Source organism: Meles meles, chromosome 14, assembly GCF_922984935.1.
Source record: "Meles meles chromosome 14, mMelMel3.1 paternal haplotype, whole genome shotgun sequence".
Lineage (NCBI taxonomy): Eukaryota > Metazoa > Chordata > Mammalia > Carnivora > Mustelidae > Meles > Meles meles.
The window spans coordinates 62,498,708-62,505,917 of record NC_060079.1 but is presented as its reverse complement, the minus strand read 5'-3'; the positions used below and the strand labels follow the sequence as shown (position 1 = coordinate 62,505,917).

The window sequence follows — 7,210 nt, the reverse complement described above, 5'->3', positions numbered from 1 at the left end:
CTACAAGTATTTTTCTTCCTTTCTTTCTTTTTTTTTTTTTTTCTATTGAGGACCTCAATTGACTGACATATTAAATTATGCATGATCAACTGAAAAGGATCAGTTCAAATTTTGGCACTCAGTCACCATCTGTGCTTTGTACATTGACGTATCTCACATCCCTTTCATGTTTGCCTTATAAATGGTGTGACAGTTAGGCTTTTCATAATGTTTGTTGTTCCATAAAATTAATTCTAGTGATGGTCATATTTGGAGAATAGAAAGCGCCATTCAGGAAACTGTGAAGAATTTTGAAAGTAAAAATCTCCATTAGTGTGGTGACATAATTTCTAACATTTCTCATGGCAATCACTCCAGGTGTATAGTCAATCAAATTTTTTCAATAGCATATGATTTGGGGACCTAATTTCTATTGCAATGCAACGTCCTTCAAAAAAGCCATCTGTGGGATCTTCCTTCTTATAAATGTGTATAGCTTCAAACTTCAAAGTAAAGAAAAAATAAAAACAATCCTCCAAATAATCCATTTACTAACAATTATTATTACTTTGTTAAGCTTAAGGTGACAACATTAAGGTGACAACATTATGAAAGTATACACACTTTCATAAATGAAAGATATATTGAGCAATGAAGTCAAATATAGTAAATATAGTGCATTAGCAAATGCTCTTTAACATTATCAGTAAACTATTCGTATACGAGCACTGGAATAATTAGTAAATGATTTTTTTTATTGTTGTGTACCATGAGCTACATGAGATACATGGAGCTCAAACTTGGGCACACATATTTTACTCTAACCTACAGCCCAAGTATTTTCTCAAAATTTATAGTGAATTTAATTTCTATACTCTTTGTCTAATGGCCTCCATTTCTATAAAACAGAGTAAAATTCTGGAATCATTCTGATTCCTATTACCTGTCTTATTTGGGTATTCAAAGGAATGATTTGCCTTTTGTTTTTCAACTACAACTGTACGAGGCAATCCTTTCATACCAAATAAATAATGGAAAAAAAAAAAAAAGAAAACCCACTGTGGCTTATGTAAACTGTCATACTTCCTACAAAGGGCTTCCCACAGTCCAAGGATAACTTCTAGAAATTTTTGGAAATTATTTTCTATAACCACTAATTTCAAAGTTTTCTCCCTTAATGTTTGCTTCATTAGATTCAAGAAAAATATGACCAAAAGTTCTTATTAGTAAAAACATTTCTACTGCTAAAATGTTCCCAGAAAAAAAGGAGAGGCACAAAGTCACAAGGAAGAAAAATGAACTCTTTTTCTTGGCAATCAAATGACTATTTGGAACCAAGGATTAAATGAAGTAAAATTTCAGTTACACCTCCTGTTCTTTTCCAAAAAGTAAACAGACACTGAACTATTTTTAAGGTGTTACAAAATCAAAGGTTATAAAAGTTTTACTTTTCCAACTTAACGTTTCTTACTGATAGTAACTTTGAAAAAGAAAGTTCTGTCTTTTAAATTTACTATACTATTGTTAGGATTATATGATTTAAAGTAAAGAGGAAGAGAAAAAAACGAATCATCTCAAAACCAGGTACTATTCTCTGATATTCTTTTTTATGTTCCTTTTAAAAACACTGTATGCACTTAATATTTTCTTTTTTTCCAGGTATTCACTATGCTAACTTTCTAAGAGCCAGTTTTTCCCCACCAGATACATTTCCTCCATTTCCCTTAAAATTTTGTATTTACTCAGGATTCTGCTTTTGATCAACATCTTTTCTTACAAATTGAGAGATTTAATCTAGGCATATATTTCTCTAATAACTACCTATAGAATATCAAAACTATACTTCTAGTATGGATCTTTTTATAGACTTATATAGACAACTGCATCTCCATCTAGATATTTTCCCATGTATAGTGATTACAGATACTCTTTGCATATAATGTTACATGTTGGGGAGTATGATAATTTTAAAACACAAGTTATAGTAAAAAAGTAACTATGTATTTATCCAACCACTCAATGAGGTAGCTATTGGAATTTGTCTTTGGCAGATAATAATATTATTCAACATTAATCCGTGTTTCCCATAGACCTGGTGTTATTCTAAAAACCACCTTTCTTATAATATGCCATTTAATCCTCACAATCAATGAATCAGTAGGTAACATCATTGTCCCATTTTACATGGGTTGGAAACTTAGCACAGAGAAATTGAGTAATTTGCAAAAGTGACACAGTGGAAGCTTGTGACTTTTGTTAATTAATCTACAGGTGTTTTATTACCAACCCTGTACTTTACACCTACACTACACCGACCAGCACAGGTCTTCAATTCAATCTTATAAAAATATACATTCATGTTTTCTTGAACCTCATCTTGATATCCTATATTTTAAAAAATTTGTTATTAACACCATGAAAATGATTCTAACATTAAACATGGCCTGCCTTTATCTTATATGTAGCATTTAATTTTTGCTATATTCTGCCAGTATTCTTCTAATAGTTCTCACATTTGTTGCTTTCTTTGAATCGGTACTATTACTGCTTAAATCCATCTTTTCCCACTAGGACTAGAGACATAATCTCTTCTAAATTGTCTTGCTGGCATTATTAGAAAACCCTTCTAAACTGCCCTATACTCTCTAAATCAAAACATTTAAAAAATATTATAGAAATATTACCAAATTCTTCTAAGATTTTAGTAATTTTTCATTACAAAATATTATAGGACAATATGACTTTCTTCTTCCTATCATATCAAACACATAGCCTATTGTTAACCATTCTGGTTATCATAACAAATTGTATAGACTTAACTAAATGAAATATCCTATTCCATAACTCCAGAATTTTGTAACATGCCAGTGTCCCCTCAAACTGCAATGAACTTTTTTTTTTGCTCACTTTTTTTTTTAAAGATTTTGTTTATTTACTTGAGAGAGAGTGACCAAGTGATAGAGCATGGGGGGGTTGGATAAAAGAGGGAGAGGGACTAATAGACTCCACAGTCAGCAACTTGGGGGTCCAACCCACTACCCTAAAATCACTACCCGAGCCACAATCGAGAGTCGGATGTTCAATTGACGGGGCCACCCAGGCACCCCGGAATGAACTTCTCTATCTTCTATTCCCTAGGTGCATCTACTAATCTCTTTGTTCTGCCATCCTTCATCATAATTCCATTTATAATTGATTATTTTCACCTTTGTTTATCATTGTATCTTTATGCCAAGCATTGTTGGGTGCTATATTTATATGTATATATATATACATATATATGTGTGTGTATATATATATATTTTATGTGGGTATATATATAACATATATATTTCAATTATAGCACTTAAGATCATCTATCACAGGAATTAATTTATATAGTTCCCATTTGAATATAAACTATATTTTTGAAGTGGAATCATAGGACTTACTACAAGGAGCAAAGAAAATGGAAAATTTAAAGGTGACTTTCAGAATTACAAGTTTGGATGACCAATTATCAGTGAAATTATTTGGGATGATACAAATTTGGATGGATTTTTGATTTTTATTAAATTTTGTTTTGTTTTGATGTATTGCTAAAGTTTCACTATAACCATTAGCTGAAAACCCAATTTTTTTATAATAGGATACAAATTCATTTGTATACTTTGATTAAAACTACATTATAAGGAACACATTAGAAGGAAGAAAAGGCTAAAACTAAATTTTAGAAAATTCTTATATGTGAACCATTTCCACATGTAATTGAATTGTCTAAGTGATGACTGGTTATTGAAAGTTACACATACCATAGGCATTAGATGAAGAAAAATATAAATTTAGACCAAAAGGGGAAAAAATGTCATTGTTTTTAATGACATGTCGCTACGCATGTCATCTATATATATGGTTTTGAAACAATATTCAACCAATTAAAATAGTGTTTCAGTATAGTTGCCAATGAAGGCCACTTCCGTAACAACCATTTCACATTTACTGTACACTTAGTAAAGGGACACAATTTAGATTTTGTAATTTTAATCAATTTCTTCAACTTTACAAAATTTACAAGTGAAAGGGGGGGATCAAAATATGAAAGGATACACTTAAATAATAATAATAGTTGAAATTCCTCAGATAAGACACAAGACATAATTTTAAGATTTAAAAGTTCAGTGAACTTCAAGCAGGAAAATTATAAAATAAACCATGTTTAAGAACATTACAGGCAAATTGCTACAAAAGAAAAAAATGTGCGGTAAAAACATCTCTAAAAAGTACAAGAAAAATAAAAACTTTTGCAGCTAAATGAAAACTGAAACTAAATAAAAAAGTAAGAGACTCTGTTGCCAGTAGACCTACAAAATATGTTATTATGCTGAATGACAGCATATGAAAACTACAATTTTAGGGAAAGATTGAGGAGCTTATAAATAGTAAATATTTTGGGAAAATCTATTTTGCCCTATTTTTAATTTTTTAAAATACAGATAGTTATTTAATAGAAAAGTCTAAAATCTTCTAAATTCATAATAATAAAATTCATAATAGCAATTGTAGCATAAAGGTAGAGGGGTAACAAATTTACACAATTGTAGGTTTTCTGCATTTTATGTTAAGTAGTACAAAAATAACTATGAGTAGATTGTGAAAAGTTAAGAATGTATTTTGCAGTTTCTTGAACAACCAATAAAACAAATAATACAAGTGGTAAAATAAAAAGTCGATAGGTAAATTAAAATTAATTTCTTTTCTTTTTTTGAAGATTTTATTTATTTATTTGACAGAGAGAGAGAACACAAGCAGGGAAAGTGGAAGAGGAAGAAGGCTTCCTCCTGACCAGGGAGCTGGATACGATGCTGTATCCCAGGATCCTGGGATCCGTGACTTGAGCCAAAGGCAACAGCGTAACTACTGAGCCACCCAGACACCCCTAAAATTAATTTCTAAAAATTATTTAAAGACTAAGATGCCTGTGTGGCTCAGTTGGCTAAGTGTTTGCCTTTGGCTCAGTTCATGATCTCAGGGTCCTGGGAGAGAGCCCCACATGGGGCTCCCTGCTCAGAAGGAATCTGCTTCTCCCCCTCCCTCTGCCTCCTCCCCTCTACTCATGCTCATGCTCTATCTCCCTCAAATAAGTAAATACTATCTTTAAAAAAATAAAAATAAATAAAAATTATTTAAAGACTAACAAGTATCACTTAAAGAAACTTTAAGTAAATTAAAGAAGTTATTTTTTCTCTTTTTTAACATGTTGCATATTAACCCTATAATACTTCCTTTGCCCTAATTATCTATAAAAACAAAACAGAACAAACAACTACAAATATATCTAAGAAAGAAGGTGAACAAAAGCTCCCATGCTTTCATTCTCTGAACCTAATACAACTTAAGTACTCTTTCCTCCACTATCTCCAAATTCCTCTCTCCTCTCACCCTCCATACACAAATCATTACTTTGAAAGACTTTGTAAGTAGGGCTGTGTTGTTGTGGAAAGACAACAGGGAACTTTTAATTAGATTATTCCAGTTAATTGAAAGTAATTATGTATTTGCACAGCTAAATTTTGAATGGTCCAGACAGTTTTTAATTTTTAGATGTGTTAGAGAATTGTGAGATAACCAGATATATGCCCTGTACCCTCAACTCCATAACTAGAGATTTTTTTGCTTATTTATGAAGCCTTCTTGATCTCTATGAGTTTCTAAAGACTCAAAGGGTATTTCAAAGGAGGATTAAGAACTATGAGCAAAGGAATAGTATAACAGTTAAGAAATCACAAAGAACCCAAATTGGGAAAGTAAATTATACATTTGCTTTGTAATCTTAATCACCACTAGCTTTTTTTTTTTTTTTTAACAAGAAGTTTATTTAAACTACAAGACGCTTGACTTGAAGGGAAAACTATCTAGGATTCATTTCTTTTAGAGTAATTTATCCCTAGTTAAAGACAGATTGCTCTACATGTAACAGTTACATACAAAAAAGTTACAAAATTGTCCTTGGTTTTACAATGATAAATGAAAAACATTAAAATTCTCCAATTGAACAAGGTATGCAAGGATTTTTATGTTGTTCTTTTTTTTTGTTAAACAGTGAGAGCAAAATAACTTACTGGAATATAAAGATAAGAGCTGACTGAGCATGCCACTTTGGAGAGAGGGGGTATTTTCACAGAAGCAGTATTTTTCCCCATCCCATCTCCGTTTGATGTCGATCAAAACATACTATTGGCCATTTAGTTTAAAAAATGCAATATGCTTGTGCACATACCCAGTTACTTTATGTACAATAAAGGAATGGGAAAGGGAAAATGAAAGAATAGAGAAAACTATACTGCAGTAGTCAGGATGTGGTGCAACCAAATTGCAGCTTTCTAATTGAGAATGTCTTCTCGGTCTGGAGGAACCAAGTTCTGGAGTAAAGTAGCAGGTTCCCTTTTTAGTAGACACCTCCTGTCTGCTGCTGGAACACATCAACCGTTTCTCCATGCTCCATTTCCAACTGTGCAGGTGTGTCTGTTTCATTGACTGGCTGCCCAGCAAATCGGAATCTGATCTGCCTCATTGACAAACCCTATCACTCACAATAGGCTTTCATTAGTTTACTAAGTGTGTATGCCTCTTAATCTTAAGTGCACCACAGAACCATCCTGTGCCTCAAGCTTCAAATTAATACGATCGTTGTTCTCAGTCTTGACTCCTTCCTTGGTCTTTTCCTCCGCCATGGTGAGCGCGGAAGTCTTCTCAGCTGCCTCTTCACAAAAGAGGTACCAGGTCCACACCAAAGGAGCACAGGGCATCACCAGGAGCCTCAGAAGAAGGAGGCGGCAACCCGGGAGGAGGGAGAGGGCACACGCACACACCACTGGCTTTTTAAGATCGTTTCTATGACTGTAAAATGGAAGGACTGAATTAGTTTGTAGTAAAAGTATTTGAGTCCTGAAATTTCATTATTACGATAATAATATTCCATTTCTGGAGCATAAGCCAAGTGGTTCATATACATTACTTCATTTAAGCTTTGTTACAAACTGTAAGGGAGAGATCATTATCCCTATATTAAAAAACATAAAATTAAATTTCAGAAAGTTATCTCCCCAGATAAGAGCAAGAATCCAAACAAAATCAGACTTTGAAGCTATCAGCCTTATTTTAAGAATTTGTGGGTTATTGAGGTATATATTATTGAGTTAAATGATAAAGTATTAAGGTAGCGTGGGGTCAAAATCCATGTAGTGACTCAGTC

The 7,210-nt window shown here is 32.5% G+C and overlaps 1 pseudogene; it reads right to left on the bottom strand.

Moving 5' to 3' along the window:
- Positions 1-6,403: 6,403 nt before the first annotated feature.
- LOC123925186 lies at positions 6,404-6,689 on the bottom strand (annotated as a pseudogene).
- Between the last annotated feature and the right edge of the window lie 521 nt (positions 6,690-7,210).